Source organism: Phyllostomus discolor, chromosome 6, assembly GCF_004126475.2.
Source record: "Phyllostomus discolor isolate MPI-MPIP mPhyDis1 chromosome 6, mPhyDis1.pri.v3, whole genome shotgun sequence".
NCBI lineage: Eukaryota > Metazoa > Chordata > Mammalia > Chiroptera > Phyllostomidae > Phyllostomus > Phyllostomus discolor.
Genome location: NC_040908.2, coordinates 141,250,038 through 141,269,387, shown reverse-complemented (window position 1 = coordinate 141,269,387; position 19,350 = coordinate 141,250,038).

Sequence of the window (19,350 nt, the reverse complement as noted above, 5' to 3'; positions counted from 1 at the left end):
ACACTAGCCACAAAAAGATGATGTTATTATGCCAGCTATTAATTAGCTTTAACAATGAAGTGACTGAAACTCAAAGAGGTTTAGTGATTTTGAGCCCAGGGACACCTCAGTCTAAAGTCTATTGTGTTCCCTGCCACGTTGACTTGAATAAGATGAATACTTGAGAGAAGAGGAATAAACTTGCTGAAAGACACAAATAGGGGATGGACTATCAGGTGTTAGTGGGAAATTTCTATTTCATTGATAATGCTGCCTTTGGTTTATTTTTTTGAGGAAAAAAGGAACGTACATTCTGACAGGAGAAATAGACTTTATATCTGATTTCGAACTCGTCTCTGCTCTTTTCACCATAGAAAGCCTTCCTATTTCCAGTTGTACATTCTGCAATTTGTCTTGGATCTAGGGAAAGGGGGGAAGGGGAACCTAGTGAGAGAGGTGGCTTTTTATATAATCACTTTCTTTTATGGAATGAACTGTGGTTTGAAAGTTAGACTCGCATATTTTAGACCATAAATCTGAGTGGGGCATGATGTCTTGGCAAAAACCAGTAGCAATGTGCTAAGTGTTTACTGCCAAAAGCAATAGCATCATGACAGCAGATAATTATGAACAGCGCTAGTGATCAGTGAGCGGTGAGCAGTGCTGGGAAGAGATGGCTCAGAGAAAAGGGTGTGGGGGCTCCAGCTGAAACCAACCCGACTCTCAAACCCTTGCCTCTGATCCACCTAAAGCTCAATCCACTTTCTTTCTTCAAGGATAAGAGTGAGTTAGTGCGGAGTAAGGAAATCCCTTGAGAGGCATCGGGAACACGGAATGAAATGATGATCAAGAATGAGGAAGATTCTGTTTTTGTTTTCAATACCAAGCCAAAAGCATCTTTACGCCCCCAGACTTACAAAATGTGTTGCTATTCCAGTGCAAGTTCCCAAGGACCTTTGTTATTTAGGTTCTTTCATCCAATTTTCGCTCCTGATTTCCAGTGGGCACATTTTATTAGGTGCAAGAGCTGGATCTTGCTGTCTCTTTCTCTTGGTCTGGAGTCAGCTTATGAATGAGGGCAATTCAACCTCCACAGCATGGCTGGAAGAAAAAAAAAATCTAATGAATTCAGGCTGCAAGGGGAAAATCTGCTCCGGGGCTCTTTTTCATAGGGAAGGGAGAAGAAAGGAGGCAGTCAGGCAGCTCTCTGGCAGCGTCTGGAGGCAGAGGGTGTCTGGACCTAGGGTTTCCTGCTGGAGTTAAACAGGCTCTCTGTTATGTAACACCCAGATGGCCGTGCTCTTTAGGCAAAGGCACTCTCTGAAGGCCACACCTCGGTCCTGCTTTCAGGAACTTTGCTTTGGTGTTTTCATGCTTAGTTCATCTCAACAAAACACGCCTGTTTACAAAGCCTCGTTTTGTCTGAACCTGTGGACTTCCTACAAAGGAATTTCTCCAAGAGTTAATGAGGTACAGCTACTACCAGAACATTTTGTTGATGTAGCTCCATCAGGGATTTCAATATTCTAGTAAGCGAATTGTCCACCTAAATTATGACTAGCCACTTGATAGGCAGAAAAAAAATTTATCCAGGGAATTCAAGACTTTGTTTAAAAGTATTACCTACTTCCTTCTTAGAACATTTTGAATGTAACTCTACACATTCCTTGATGACCCGAGGTCATAATGAAATGTATTGATTTATTGCATGGCATGATATAATGATTTCTTTAGGCAAGGGTAAGAAGCAACTTATGCATTTAGCAATAGTGCTTAATGGAAGTAAATGGTTAGAATAAATGTTGGCCATGGAAAATCCCCTGTATTCTAATCAGCAAGCCCTTGGAAATTATTAGCCATGTCCTTAGTGATCAGTACCCTTGAAATTAATATCCCTGGCTTTCTGGCATTTACCATGTATCTATTTTACATATTTTTAGCTAACTTAATCCTCAAATAACATTACAATACAGGGAAAATTATTTACATTTACCAGAAGAAAAAGGACTTAGAAAAGCCACACAAGTTGCTTAATGTCACACAAGCAAGCGGCCAGGTTAACATTTGAGCACTCTTTACCTCCTTGACACCAATGTCACCTACAACAGAATGCCTTGCTCATTCCTCTTGTCCCTAATTGTAAATTGTAATTGTCCCTAAATGCTATAGTAAAACTACACAGTTGAGCATTTTAAATTGGTAGTCTCATTTGAACATACACAGACCTCTCTCCATAATTTCAGTAAACAAACTTCAATTGAATGCCTACAATGTTCCAGGAACAGGAAAATCAAATGGTCCATGCAGTGAAAAATCCATGAATACTGGTTCTATATATTCAACTTAGGCAGTTTGGCCAAATGTGAGTGTTGTAACCTCCTCTACAAGGCAAAATTGTTAACCTTTGGCTTTATGAAGACCCTTTAGGTTTTATTTTCAATTTCATGGTTAGTGAAAGAGATAACTGAAAGGCTAACTCTGGATAAGCAAGTTATTGATAAAAATTATACCTTGCTTCCTGCCCACCTGCCTGCTCCTTCCCTTTAACCTAAAAACACGCAATTAAAGAGAATGTGCTGAGTAACTTACAGCCATTGGAACCAGCGCAGTGACAGAACAAAGTCTTCTTGGTCTTAATTCACCCCATGTATGTTTACTAGTGTCTACTACGTGCCATGAACTCTTTTGGGACTCAGTCTTGATCTTTATTTTGGGTCTAACTGTGCTACGCATTCATTGTTCTATTTGGAGCAGCATTTCTACTTGAGTATTTCAGATGGCTGCTTCCATCCTTTTCCCCTCTTATAAGCCAAGAGCAACATGAAGTCTTTGAGGCAAAGTTTACAACCTTGTTTTTCTGTTACTAATATAGCATGCTGTTCTCATCATAGCTCTGATTTGGCTACTGACATGGTGACATTTTGAAGTGTTTTCTCAGAGTGCCAACAGTAAAAAGGAAGCAACAACAACAACAACAAAAAGCACAAAGAGTTCAGAACAAGTAGGTTCATTCCAGAAAATTCTACAAGAAAGAATTCACTTTTTGTCAGTTCCCTAAAGACCAAGAGCTTGTACCATAGAATCTGTCTGGGTATTTTCTGAGACATCTTACTGGGGAAACTGGGGATGAATGTGAAGCTGACCTTTGCATCCCTCCTATTAGCTCTCCAATGGCTCCTCGCCATCCTTCAGGTAGATTCAAGGTCCCTATTATTCAACAACTCTTCATCTTTTCAGAACCCGTTCATGAATCACCTCTTATGAGAAAGCTTTCTGACATCCCTACCCCAGTAAAACTGTCCAGTCTTTCTTTGTATTCTCAATTTTTTATGCAATAGCATTCATCGTGCTGAATTTCAGTATTGATCCAGCATTTAGGCTCCAGGGTTAGATCGCCTCGGATTAAAACTTGATTTCCACACTCAATTATTTGACTTTCAGCAAATTTCTGAATATTTCTGAATGTTTGCTTCAAAGGTGTTAAGATATTTCATTATTCTTATACAGTTTGCCTGTCAATAAAATGAGAATAATAACAACAGTATGTTTCTAAAAAAGTTTGTTATAAGAATTAAATGAAATAACTTAGGTAAATTAGCTATTATAGCATGGGACATACAGATTTCAAGGGTAATACAAATATTACCCTTGTAATTATGGTATGCTTGCTTATTTTTTCTACTAGACAGTGAATTCACCAAGTACAATAATATTTGTACTTAGTGTCTGATGATGTTCTTATTTAATTTACTGATAAAAGCTTCATGGAGGAGGGTACAATTCACTACAGGCTATATTAGTTAGGAAACAGTTTCAAGTTGACTCAAATGGTAAAAAAAAGTTGCATTATGAGGAATCACACTTGGCCCAAAGGATAATCAGCCCATTATATGAGAGGAATGCTAGGAGGGACTACCATTCTACAGACAGTTATTTTCTACAGCATACATCCTTTTAGGAGCTTGTTCAATTTGTTATTGATACCAAACTTAATTTTCCTGAGAAGGCTCTGATTTTTCTCCTAGACCAGGTTGTACCTCTGTTATAAGCCAGGTATCCTGTAAGTATTCAGTAGTAGTATAAAGTGTTAGCATAGGAAGACTAATAGCCGTATAGCATATTTATCAATCACTTTTTATAGGATAGCCATTTTTATAATTGTTTCACATGAATTAACTTAGTTAATTTTAATAAGCTAACTTTGTCACGGAGAAGTTAACTAACTCGTAGAAGTCTACACAGCTAGTAAAGGGAAAAGCTTGGGCTACTGGTTTAAGGATTGGTGTTAGCCAGCAGGCAGCTGTTGTCTGCATTAGTGAAAACCACGCCTCTACTTGGAAAAGTTTTGACTCTTCTGCACTAAACTATTGACTCTTTCATACTGAAACACAGTCTTGGAGTGAGTGAATCAACTCAGGTTCCAATATTGCCTTTGGCACTTTCTAACTGGTAGTTTGGGTAGCCTATTTAATTTCCCTGTACTTTAGTTTCATTACCTATAAAAAGAATTATGATAGCTTCTTTAAGGGTTATAGTTTAAAATTGAGATATTTTATGCAAAGAACCTGACATAACATAGACCCTTAATAAATAGTAGTTGATTTTGTCAGTATAAATATTCTTTCTCATCTGAACTCATACAGATTTTTCTTGTCATTATAGAAATGTCCCAATATTCACATGTAGAATAAATAGAAAAAATGCTATTATTTTTGTACTTACTTTTTATCTATTAGTGTAATACCTTATATATGTGTTTTAAATAAATTATATAGAATGACAGATATCACTGTAAAAACAGCTATCACTGAGAAGTAAAGGAAGGAAGCAAAAAGCTAAGCATTCATCAATGCTTATCCACTGAGAAATGTCATGATATTCTTTAATTTTGTTTTCTGATTGAATGCCTATATCCATCTTTTCTCATAGTGACTTAGGTACTTAATGCCACCAAATATAGTTTTAAAAGAATGCCATTTCTTGATAAGAAATATGTGACTGTTGATTTGGAAAAAAATACTGAAATGCTGATATCACATTCAAAAAATTACTTGTTGTCTACTCTTGATAGGGGAAATCAAGAGTTAAAAATTTTTAGCTTTAGTTTATAAGTTTATAGGCTTAGTGATTAATGCATGTAGAAAGCTATTGTTCCAGGAACTGGAATGTATGACTGGACCTACAGTGACTCCAGGTGGCCCACGAATGATTCAACCTTTGTGCCTCCGGAGGGCTGCAAGCAATCAAAACAGTATCTGAGCCATTGCATTCCAGGGAGGTGATGTCTACAGACTAGGATGCAGATAAAGAATTCCTGGATATTAGAAAAATTGCTGGACTGCAACTTTTATCTGACTAACCTTTTTTCCTGAATTCCAAACACCTTAACTACCCTTTTCTTCTCCTTATAAAAAAAAAAGTCAACTTGAAATGAAGTGCTAAGATGGTTTATAGGATACATAACCCACTGTCTTCTCAGATTTCCAGTCATATGAATAAAGCATTAGTTAAGATTCAATTCTTGTCTCTACTTATTTGTTCTGGTAGTGACAGGCAGCATGAATGTCAGCTTTTCTGGTTTTACTCTTTGTTCTCAGAACACACCATGTACACGCTGGTCTTTGCTCCTTTGGTTGTTATGCTCTCCTTGCCTCTTCTCATTTCTGCATATCTTCCCTTTACCCTAGTACTTGGTTTTAAGTTCAACCCCATAGGTCTAAAGAAAAAAAATGCTGACTACCTCTGAATGCCTAGCCCTTTCTGACCAATCCCTTTCCAAACTCATGTGGGACTTAGAGTCTTTCCAATAATTTATGTTAATATCATGTTTTTTTGTAAAATTCATACAAGTAAAACTGATTGCTGGAAAGAGCATGAAGTTTAGACTCCAAGTGCCTGTTTTTCTGCTACTAGAAAATTGAACAGAATCAGTCTTATTTTTCTTTCCCATAATAAAAAGTGTTGCCACATCAGATACATTTAATAGATGTTTGCTCAATTAATTATTAGTAGATGCTCAAAGTATTAATTTATGTCCCACGTGTATTATAGCCATGATCCTTTCATGAGTATGCAAGCTCACGGTTCCCTGATTGGGTGTTGAGCTGACTCTGTAGAGCCTCCCAATTAAACTGAACCTGTATTTTAAAAACTGAGCATCTAAAACCTTAGATCTAACTGACTTACAAGTCCTTAGTCAAATAATTGGCTGTGATTTGGGATATTAAAAAGCAGCCATCATGAGTAGGATGTCACTAATACATATTTTTGTCAGAGGTAGAACTTCTGGAGGGACAGAACAAGTTGTTTTCCAAAGATAACTATCCCATAAATTCATTTTGCAATGTGACATTGACAGACCTCCAACAAGAGGCAGGGGCTATGTTCTCTTCCTGCCATTTGAACTTGGATGAGCCATTGTAACTACCACAAACAATAGAGCATACCAGAAGTAATATTATACCCAGCCTGGCTCTGTCTTTATTGAGACATGTACTTTCAAAACATTAAGTAGACATGTAAAAAGTTCAGTTCTCCTTAGGTCCCCATCCTGAGGAAAATACACAAAGGGGCCACACATCAAGAGAGAGATACACAAGAAAGCTCAATTATACTAGTCTCCAATCTTCTAAGATCAGGTATCAAAACATGTGAATGACAAAACTCTAGTATAATCCCAGTTCCAACCAATATTAATTATAACCTTGCTAGAGACCCCAAGTTAGAAAGCCCATATGGGCTACTCTTGCATTCCTGACCCAGAAAAATTCTGAGAGAGATAATAAATGGTTATTACGTTTTAAACCACTAAGTTTTAAGGTGATTTGTTGTGCTACCCTGGTAATGAGAACAGGACAATTGGGAAATTTATTATTATTTTTCTTTAGCCCAATTGGCTCCAAACTGTCATACATATGAGCAATGTCTTAGAACATTCCAACCCTCAATCTAAGTGACCACTGTGATGGGCAAGCAGGCACTCTGCCCAATTTGTGAGGTTTCCATTGATTCTTGGTGTTTTGGCAACTGAGGAAATCTAAGAGAGTTCTCTTCTAAAAAACCCACGGCTTTGGAGGAATACAATATACTTTCTTCTTAATAACTTTTCCAGTAATTAAAGTTTTATTTCCACATCCTTTTTAGTAAGTATAAAAATATATTTCAAATCACTCTTTCCCTCAAAGTGGGAAAAAGGGGTGGGGGAAGCAGAGACCATATGTCTCCAAATAAATGTAATTGCAGGCCCTGCCTTCACCAAGGTCACACACCTATACAGTGGAGGGCACAGGATGGTGGAGGGAGATTTTCACATCTGGATTAAATCAAATCATATTGGTCGCAGCTTGCAGACTGCAATTTCTTGCCAATTTTCTTGTTATTAATCCCTTGGGACCATTAAAGAAAAAAAATATGGTTCTAAACTCTTCATAAACTGGAATTGGCTGGAACTGGGCCACAGCCATGGTAGACAATGAGCAACCCAGAATTGCTGCATGTTAACAAAGCTCCTCCCCTGCAGCCATGTGGTGAAATAAAACGTGAGGTCTACACAAGTGGAAAGAAGTAAATAGTAAGGTTTTGCTTCTGGCCATGAGGGAAGTGAATGAAAACAAAATGTGCAAATCCTGAATGGGCTGAGAGCAGGAAGTCCCTCTCAGTCCATCAGTGGGAAAGGTGTTGACTGGTCACTGAGTCTGTCTGGAATTTCACCAGAAGGAATGTCTTCCCAGAGCCTTGGTCCTGGTAGTGCATACAAAACATTGATGGTGGACGATTATAGGCTTAGAAATAAGGGGGGAAATTGAGAAGGGCAAATGGTCGCATTTTTTAAATGTATTTTACCCTGCCAATGAGTAGTCTGGAAAAGAGAAATCATGATTCTCAAACTCAAATTGGGCTCTTACATCATGAGTTGGCATGAATTCCCACAGACCTAAGGACAGAGTTGACACAATAGGGAAACAAAAACTGGGTCCTGCTTTCTAACTCTTGGCTCCAATGAATGCACACCTTTGGTTTATATACATTCAGTGTTTTCCTTTATCATTCATTTAGAGTCATGGTTAAAGTTAACATTCTTAGACTTATACCCAGATCCACCACTCCCAGATCCTCTGACTATTTGGGTAGGCTTCTTAATTTCTCTTTGCCTCAGTTTCCCCACATTTAAAAACTAGGGTAATGTGTGTCCACCCCAGAGTATTTTGTGAGGATTAAGTATAATGAAACAGGAACAGGACATCATATAGAATCTGGTACTTAGTACTCAGAAATTTTCCGTTCATATACTTACGTTCTGCTATATTTGTCTGACCCACTCTATACCTACACATGATTTTCTAAGTTGATTTATAATTGCAGTTTCATTATCATTTATCCTCTTTATACTCCCACTCCCACCTAGCAACCACCACACTTGTCCGCGTCCATGAATTCTTTTTCCTTTTTGCTTGATCCCTTCACTCCCTAAACCCTACCACCATCAGAGCTGTCAGCCTGCTCTCTATCAATGAGTCTGTCTCTATTTTGCTTATTAGCTCAGTTTGTTCAATAGATTCAAATATGAATAAAATCGTATTTTATTTGTCTTTCTCTGACTGACATATTGCACTTAGCATAATGTTCTCTAGGACTCTAAGCTGTCACAAAGGGTAAATTTTTTTCTTTATTTATAGCTGAGTAGTATTCCATCTCATAAATGTCCCATAGTTGTTTTATCCACTCATTTACCGATGGACACTTGGGCTGCTACTGTATCTTGGCAATTGTAAATAATGCTGCAGTGAATATAGGGGTGTTTATGTTCTTTTGAATTAGTGTTTCAGGTTTCTTCAGATAAATTCCTAGAGGTGGAATCACTGGGTCATGAAGCATTATCACTGATACATCTGATAAAGGGTTAATAGCCCAAATTTATACAGATCTTATAAAACTCAACACCAAAAATAAAAATTATATGACCCAATTAAAAAATGGACAAAGGACCTGAGTAGACACTTCTCTAAAGAGGACATGCAGATGGACAATAGATATATGAAAAGATGCTCAGTGTCACTAATCATGAGAGAAATGAAAGTTAAAACCACAATGATATTATCACCTCACACTGGTCAGAATGGCTATCATCAATAAATCAACAAACAACAAGTGCTGGAGAGCACATGGAGAAAAAGGAACCCTTTTGCACTTTTGGTGGGAATGCAGATCAGTGTAGTCACTGTGGAAAGCAATATGGAAATTACCTCAAAAAATTAAAAATGGGTTGATTTTTAGTCTTCTTTCTCACTTTCCTTCCTATGGTATAATGAATTAACTATTTCCATTTGTGGTGTTTGCTGTCACAAGTCATAGGTAACAATAAACCTCCTCTCCTCCTTTTCACTTAGCCTGAGATAATTTGTCTACAGTTAGGTCTTTTTTTTTTTCCACATTCAATCTTACTAATAGCATTTAAGAGTTCTTTAAAAACCACCTGGGAGGGAGGTGGGGAGGGCTGGGTGGGTGAGCTGGGGTGGGAGTAAAAGATAAAAAATTGTACTTGAACAACAATTAAAATAAAATTAAAAAACACCAACTGAACAATCACAAACCTCTGGATATTTTTGGCATTGGAGTGATGTTCTTTCCTAGGTAGAAAACACTTCATCTTAAGTGAAAGGAGAAATTGAACAGTACTTCCTTGAAGACCCCATGTGGTTTTACCTCCTTTCTGATTTAAGAAGATACAAACACTAATAGAAGATTTATCTTCTTTTATAGAACATTAAATTTTGTGATTTGGGTAAATTAATAGAGAACACAAAACTGTTAGCTTGTAGAAACATTAACTTATCAGTAACATGAGAATATCTTTTAAAAGCCTATTAAGAAATAAAATTAGACCTAGGTCAAAAACAGAATCATAATCTGGGCTAGACTTAGTCATGGTGTCCATGTTTAAATCAGACTTTTTTTTTCCCAAAGAAAGAAGAATTTTAATGCAATGTCATAGGGGCCTATGGGTGTGCCTGTTGCTTTCATTTACAAACAACTATCAGGGCATGTTCAGATATTCTTTTGTTGAGTTTCAGCTGAAACCTACTCTATTTAATTAAAAATGTCCTGAATGATGACTAAACATCTTAGTTTTCCCAGGGCTATAAACTCCATGTCTCAGGAAGATCCCTCATTTCTAGACCAACTGGGTAAGTTGGTCCCTCTATGACAACCAGTCGTGTTGGTATTACTTGGGAGCTTGTTAGTAATGCTGAAGCCTGGTAACATCTCAAACCTACTGAATCAGAAGTTGCATTTTAATAGGATTTGCACATGATTCAGAGTCACATTAAAGTTTGAGAAGACTGTTCTATAAACAAGAGTGGAGAAGCTGTACACCTGTAGTATAAAATTCCTGAGGCATTTTAGAAAATGTTTTCAAATGTCTCTATTTTTTACTTTAGTCCAACACTAACATTAATGAATTTATGGGCAGATATTCATATGCATCCTCAGGAATTAGTTCATCATAATACCTTCTTTGGAAGCACAGAATATCAATAGGTTATCTACCCTTAGCTCCATTAACTCTCTCTCTGTGTCTCTCCCTGTCTCTCTCTTTGCTTTCTAATTAAAATAACTTTTTTCCAAGATACTTTTTTATTCATATATACTTAGATCTCTGGAAAATGATAATTAAACTCACTAAAATACACAATCATATAATCACTACATTAAAGAACTAGCTAATCAATAAAACTCTAATAGTTGACATCTATATTCTGATGATTTAGGGTTTGAAAACCATATTATTGAATTTATCTGGACACATGGATGAAATTGTTCTAGTGTACTTTGGACTTCTTTTGAGATGGCATAGTTTTAATTTTTATTTTTGTTCAAATGGTTATCGGACCATTGTATCTAAACATTCAATAAACAAGTCAAAATGCTAAATGTCATTTGTTGATAATACAGATCTTTGTTTTGCAGGTCCTCCAAGTTCTATGTGTAATCTAAACCACATAGATTTCCTTTCCCTTTTTGGAAGGCAACAGAAATCCAGCAGAATAGCAGAAAATTAAGTTTTTTCATATTTTGATTTTGTCCTCTCTAAAGTACTTTTCTTTAGCATGGTGGGTTTTCCACCTCTGCTCTCATATCTATGGGATAGCCTTCTAAACCTCCAAAATTTGTTTAACTTGGCATAAAGTGCTAGAACAATTCCAGCGAGGCTCCTTGTGGCCACCATCCAGAAACAAAGCCTACACATACTACTGGCCCATTACCTGAAGCCTTGACTGCCAAGTCAAACTGCAGGGTTGACTTCAACTCAGGAATGAAAGTAAGGCTTTGTGCAGTAATTACATTGTTCTGGCCTTTGCTTCCCTTCATTCTTATCCAGTTTAACTAAGGTATTACACTGCATAACTTTGCTAAACAAAATACCCATATTTCTTTCCAAGGAAAATGATATTTTCAACATAATGTAAGATTTGAATGAAGACAGATCTTAGTTTGCTTTAGTCCAACATTAAAAGCTGAATGGCTTGGGGAAAAATCACAGGACCTGTGAACCTCAGTGTCCCTTTTCATAAGATAAATAATAACAAATATCTTTTAGAGTTGTTGTGAGAATTAAATGAATAGGTATATGAAAAGCACAGAGCACAATGCCCCAGCATTTGTTAATTTCTTGCTAATTGTCACGATGGTGGCTCCCCATGTTATGTATAAAATGATAGTACTTACAGTACTGAAAATAAAAATAAAATCATTATATAATTCTGTACATATGGCTCGGCATATGTATTTAAACATGTTCATATGTTTTCCACAACTCTAATTTATTTGCACAATTTTTTCCTAGTTGGCTGTCCAAAATATTAAATGTCTTTGAGGAAGAGAAATAAAACAACACATGCTCTGACTTGTCCCAGGCCAATTCGTTATTTTTTAGACAGACTATGTCAAAATGCCATTGTTTTCATGGAAGATATATAAGTAAATTACATGAAAGCTCACACCAGAGTCTTACTCAGTCTTCAGTACTAATCTATGTTCCTTTTATGCATAGCATATGCTGAGTTTCCCCTTGACATCATTTTTGACAAAGATTCCAATTTTTACAAAGTTTTAAATATACATTCTACCCTCTGTGCACAGGGACAGCATGATAAAGGGATATGGTGTCAGTCATACTCTACTTTCTGCTCATTTTGCTGTGTACTTAAAACTCTGAAAAACAAAGTTTATTAAAACAAACACACAAACCAACCAAACACATAGAAATTTATTCTGTCACTGTTCTGGAGGCCAGAAGTCATAGGTCAAGGTTGTCAGCAAGGATTCACTTCATCTGGGAGACTCTGTTCTGTGTCCCTTCCAAATTCTGTGGCTGTGGGCATTCCTCGACTAGTGGCCACGTCACCTGCATGACTTCCTCCTCTTCCTCAGGGTGATCTCTCAAACTCAAGATGCTCAATTACGTCTGCACAGGTTTATAGGTTTCAGGGGTTAGGACATGAAAATATCTTTTTGGAGGCTATTATTCAGACCACAGCAGTGGTCACTAGCCCAATCTTGGTCAACAGACCTCAGGGAGATTCTATTCAAGAACTTCTAGGAAAGCTTTTTTTCTTTATTTCTCTTATATTTATTAAAAAGGATGCACAAAAAAAGTAACTTCCTTTCCACCTTTTCATGCAGTTGTAAGAAGACAAGTGCCATGAGCAGTGGCAGCCATCTTGGGTCTAGGAGGTGACAAGCCTGACAACTTGGTTGAGTTTCTTGAACAAACCTGGAAACATATACTTCTGAGCTACATTCCATGTGAGGTTATAAATGTCCTTACTGTTTAAATGACTGGTAATTGTTACTTTTGTTACTTGCAGCTCAAAACACCCTAATTACTGAGATGGGAAAATACAGATATAAGAAAAAACCTTATATGATACTTACAGGATCAGAGGGTTAGGACCCAGGAAAATAAGCAGCTAGCTATTCCAATTGTCAAGTTGACTAAAGAAAGAATAGTTTGGGTGTTATTCTAAGAATACAGATAGAAAGAACCATATTTATACTTAGGAACAGACATGAAAAGAAATAGCCTAGCTGGAGCTTAAGAAAAGTTGTGACCAACCACAGACTATAAATTTCATAAAGTTTGTTATAACGCTATTCAGATGAATGTACACATAAATTATATCAAATATCAAGAATCTACTTGTCTTGCTTCCAGACTTTAAGATCTAATGGGCAACTTTTAAGATCTTACTGGGTATTGTAGTACAGCTATATATTCATCAAATGAAAAGACAGAGTTTTATTTGTAGCAACATGCAAAATCTATTGTTCAGAAGGCAGACCCTGATGCAGTACTGCATAATCAGAGTTGGATTTGACACAAACCTTATGTGATAAAGTGCCAGTTCATCTTCTGCTTTACCACCAGTTCCCTTAGCAATAATGAAAAGGTGACCTAGACAGGTTCTCTTATGCACACATAGCCTGACTTGTAACCAGAGAAAGCTTGCGAAGATTATGAAAAACCCTCCATTATGAAGTTCATGGAGTCATCACTTCTATGTGATTGAGTGAGAGTTTAATTTTGATTGCTGTCAGATTTTACAGCTTTCCACACCTGCAGTTCCCTGGTAGACTTGAGATAGGTCTTTTGCAAAATTGTTTTGTCTTTTTAACATCTAAAAAGCAAGTCTTTATTTCACTGAAGGCATGATAGATCTATTTTGCTGTCAGCAGGTCTTTGACTTAAGTAGATGAATTAGCTCCCTGGTCTGACAGTCAGGCTGTCTTCTTTGCTGTGCCCCACCATTGTCCTCATTTTCTGCCTCTCAAAACTGTCTTCACTCTTACACACAGTTCAAAACAGTGCAGCAATATTTTTTCCCCATGTTAGAATCGTGAGGGATTCTCAGTGGCTCAGTCGGAGCATCATTGGACTCTGCTTTTTGTGGAGACTTCCCCACACCATACCTAACAACCCAAATCACCACCCTTATAATCACAAAACAAAAACAAAAACAGACAAAAAAAAAAAAAAAACCCTGTAGTTTTGTCAGTACCTGAAGAATAGTCTCTGACCATTTTCAAGTTTTAGGGCAGAGGATAGGCGGTTTCTCTTTTTAGAAAGATACTATATGATACTTAACCAATGTCTTAACCAGTGTCTTGCCTTAATAATAGCTGGCATTTATTGTACAATATTTGTGTCTCCTTTAATGACCCTATATAGTAGGGACCATGATTATCCAATTTTTAGCTGAGAAAGTTCCACTTACCAGTCAAATCACTTAAAGAAGTTTCAAATAACTAGTAAATGATGGAAATAAAGTTCAATTTAAGTCTTGTTACACTCTTCACTTCTGTATTTTCTCACATTATTGAGATGTTTACTGCAGCTACATTTATACTGCATTCTGCCATCCTGAACTCTACTGTGGATTACCTCCAGAGAAATCCCTGCTTAACCAAACCTTCAAAAGAAGTGGGAAGTACTTTCTGCAGGGACTGTGGAGGCAACAACCCATGAGCTCAACTTGGCAAAGGTGACCGGTTCCAATTATGCAATTTAATTTCAGTCTCCATCTACTTCACAGTAGTTTTCACATGTTGCCAAAGGTATAGGACCAGAAATATAATATGTAGACAGTTTGCATCATCACGAAGGCAGTTGCTTTTGTCTAGAACAGAGGCTGTAACTCCAGCGGGGAAAAGTGAGTTGAAAGTTCTGCATAGGAGATAAAAATTAGAGAATGAAGGAAAAGATGGAAGTCCCTGAAAGAGATCACATGTGTGTAATGGATGTGGGCTGGGCAGAGGACATAAGTTGACTTCAATATCTCCATGCACAAGCAATATAGGACCTAGGCCCTGGCTGCTGTGACTCAGTTGGCTGGAGCATCGTCCTGTGATCTGAAAGGTCATGGATTTCTCCCAGTTGGGGCACATTCTGAAGTTGCAGATCTGGTTCCCAGTCAGGGTGTGTGAGAGGTAACTGATGGATGTTGATGTTTTTCTCTCACATCAATGTTTTCCCCCTCTCTCTCCATCTTTCCCTGTCTCTAAAATCAGTAAGCACGTCCTCAGGTGAGGATTTTTAAAAAATGTATTAGGATATAGGATCCCTTCTGGGCTTCAACAAGACACCTGAGGAATAAAATCTAGATGGGAGAGACCCCCTCACAATCTATGATGCTAAATTATAGTCCTGTCCATTAGTTTCAATAAAATGGCTGTGTCCTTTTGTGTACTAACTGTGCCAAGCAAAACACACAGGTTCTCTTTGTGTGTTCTCATGATAGTACTACAAGGAAACAGTGCTGTATCTTTCAGTTTTAAAGAGGATGAAACTTAAAGAAATGAAATTTCTTTACCTCCTTTTGGTGCTTATATTTGAACTTTCATTATGATTTAAAAAGTGACAGAATTTCCACACTTAAATAATGTATTCATATCTAAATTTGTGTTCAACTATCACATAAAACATCCACACACAAATGGAAGGCTCTTCCAAATGTTGGTCTACACATGGTGATGGTATGTATCAGATAATCTGATATGCCTAGGTAGCTTGATAGTTTTTTTCAAGCAGCTTCAAAATTTTGTCTCTCTAGGATTTGGGGAGTAGGGCTTTCTAACATAGCATGGCATAGGAAAAAGATGGCCTGAGGATAACTCATATAAAAAACTCAAATAATTTAAATAACTCTAAATTAGTTTGATGTGAATAAGCTTCAAAATGAACTAATTAAATTAAGCTTTCTAAATAATTAGAATAATTGAATTTTTTTTTTTTTTGCTTAGAATATACTTTCTTAAAAGATCCCTAAGGAGAGTATTCTTAGTGTCTTCTCAAATTCTAGGCTTAACCCAAATGAAAACTTATGTAATTAAACCTATATTTCTTTTGCTTGAATCCTACACCCTGAACTAAACCAAAATGGCTGATCAATTGTCACAGAACCACCCCAGATAGCCCTCGTGGGTCATGTGATACACTATTCACTAAATATTCAAAGAACATCCAGGGAATTTTCTTGTGCCTTAGGAGCAGGCTTTTGTTCACCTCAAGTTCAAAGATCTGTTTTCTTCATTGGGACCTTTATATAACACTCCCTTCTGTGCTGTTATGAATATTCTCTAAGATCTGGAGCTCTGGAACCTCTCAGGATGTCAGAAGCAGCTACTTGAACAAAGTTGTTGGAGAGCAGGGGTTGTGATTTTTCAATTGTCACTGCCATTGGGTGATTCTTACCATCTTGAAGCTGTTCATTGTTGGATTATGTGTGTGAGCACATGACAAATTTGGGAAGAGACACTCTTCCAGCATGACACTGAGCATCGTTAACTGGTTTTAAGAAACAAAAGCCATTCTACTGAAATCCTTATTAGAAAACATATCCCACAGTTTACTCAGTTCATTCCAGGACTTTTAGCCAGTGAAGTGTTTATAAGTTTCGAGTTGGGTAAAATAGAATCGGTCAGGGATATGTCACTGTTTCCATTACATTGCCTCTTTTTTTTTTTTTTATCCCAAAGTAGCACAAGTTTATTAGTGTGTCCATAAAAATTAATATTCCACTGAAACTTGGCACCAAACTATAAAGTAAATGTTTACATATCCTTTCTAATATTAACTCAGTTGTTTCTACAAAATGATAGACCTGCCAGGTGTGAAAATTCTCAATTCATAGCCTTTTTCAGTTAATTCAGTTGAGCTATTCTTTCATTGACTAAACTTAGCTAAAAAAACAGCACCTGAAATGAACAGGGTGCCAGAAAAGGGCTGCGAGAGAACTTTATTAATTATCCAGCAGCTTCCAATATGAGGTCATCCTGTAAAGTGTAAACTATCAAATGAGGCAAATATAGCCAAGCAGAAGTGTTATTTGCACCCAGTCATACACCCCTGGTCTCTGTCAACTACACGTTAGCCGTCAGGAAATAGCCTGAAGGCCAACAGGCATGTGGCTGCAGTGGGAGAGGTGTTTGGGACAGAGTTGCAGATGGAGTGTGAACTGAGCTCCCAACTCATTTGGCTGACCCAAAAGAGGGGACGCCAGACCTCCATCAGTGATGAAGACTTTAGGTCTATTGCAGGAAGGCTGACAAAACAATTTTCTGGATGAGAGAGGCTAGTGAGGGCAAGGGGAAGGAAAATGTGGTGAGCTCAAGAGTGAAGATAGAAAAGAACTAAGGAGCCAGAGTCTCTTCTTTTGTCATTCTCTATCCTAGTTCTGCTCAGAATGAATCCCTGTTCTGAGTGTTTTGTCTCCTTCACTCCTCCCATGCCTTCCTCTAAATACCTACTATAGTAAAAGAGATATCAGATTTAGAAGGCTTATTTGCTTTAAGACCTGCTGCACTACTTACTAGCTGTGCGATTTTGAAAAGACAGTTTCTTACTTAAATTTCTTTTCTTTATTCATCAAGTAAACAACTAGGGAAGAGTTCTCAATAAATACTTGATGGTACAAAGTACTGCCTCTTTTACCTTATGTGGTTAAGGTCAGAATTGCATGAATCAATACATATGAGATTATTTGGTTCGTAATAATAATAGTAATGTTATTAGTATAAATACGGATCTTCTACGGGACCACAAGGGGAGCATTTCAAGGACCCGTGCATGGGAAATTGTGGTGTGGCATGATTTATTTTGGTGGAAATCTGACCCTGGGTTTCCAATGTTTTATCTACTTCTGTCTCACCATAGAAAAACTTCAACCTTGTCCTCAGCAAGGCCAAAACAAGAGCCAGTGTCCATAGTTTCTGCTTCATATTAAAGCTCAGCTCTTCAGAGCCCATATCATCTGCTGCAGGCCCTGGTAGCTTTGAGGCCTACATGGTCATGAGATATCAGGTGAGAGAGCACATGAATAAATGGGGTGAGCACATTACTAGTTGGGAGAGAGAGAGAGAGAGACAGAGAAAGACAGAGAGAGAGACACAGAGACAGAGATTCTTTGCTCCTGTGGGGTTATTATTAGCTTGGGGTTGGGATGGACTAGGTACTTTTTTTAAAAGAACCTATCAACTTCTCAAGCATTTGTGGGATTTTTGATGGGTCTACCCCCTAGTCAATCCATTGTTCCCTATACTAGACTGACAAGCTTCTATGGTCAAACACTTCGTCCCTATGCCATTTTGCCATTTTGACATCTATTATTCAGGTATCTGCCTCCCCTTCTCCCTCTACCCCCCAGGCAATCTGGTACCCAAGGTAGGAAGGGAGGAGTGTTAATTCCCTTGGAGCTTAATGCTGTGGTCTCCTTAAGCATGAAAAGCTGTAGCTTCCTGGTGAAGCAAACAAACTCATGGTCCCCAGATCATTAAGTTAATTCTCTTTCCTCTCATTGATTATTAATGATTAGCTAACTACCTATGGTAACAATAATAGTAATAATGATGAGCATATATTATGTGCCAGACAAAGTCAAGAATTTGGTATTCAATATCTTACCTAATCTATATAAGCAATCTATTTAAGCAATTTTGTTTTTGATTTTTCAAGTGAAGAATCAGAGGTTTTGGAAGTTTCTGCATCTCTCCTAAAATGCTCATTCTTCCCAAATAATGTATAGATTTAACAACCAAAATCCCAGATTGTTTACCTTTTATGTAGATATTGACAAGCTGAACCTAAAATCTACATGGGAATGCAGGTGACTTAGAATAGACAGAATAAGTTTGAAAAAGGAAAATAAACAAACAATGGAGGGGATATATACTACCCAACTTCCAAACATACTATAAAGCTATAGTAATCAGAACTGATGTGGTACTAGATTTAAGATAGACATACAAATCAATGCAACAGAAAATAGAATATAGTAATAGATCTATATGTATGCTACAAAGGCAACAGGGTAATTCACTATGAAAGGACAGGCTATTTTTTTAAAGAAAGCAGCAATAATTTTATCTAAATGGACAAAATATACTTTGGTTCCTACCTCACAACAAATAAAAAATTAAACATTCATTACAGATATGAATATAAAAATTAAAACTCCAAATTCTAGGGGAGAATCTTTGTGACCTAAGAGAATGCAAGTTTTTAAAATAGAGCACAAACACACTAACTATAAAAAAAAAAAACACATACTCTGGGAGATCTGGACAGCTACATACAAAAAAAATGAAACTTGACTATCAACTTATATCATACACAAAAATAAACTCAAGATGGATAAAAGATTTAAATATAAGTTGCAACACCATAAAAGTTCTAGAGGAGAACATAGGCAGGAAAATCTCAGATATTCCATGTAGCAATATTTTCACTGATATGTCCCCTAAGCAAGGGACATAAAGGAAAGAATAAACAAATAGGACTTACTCAGGGTCTTTTGAGTAAAGGTCCAAGCTGAT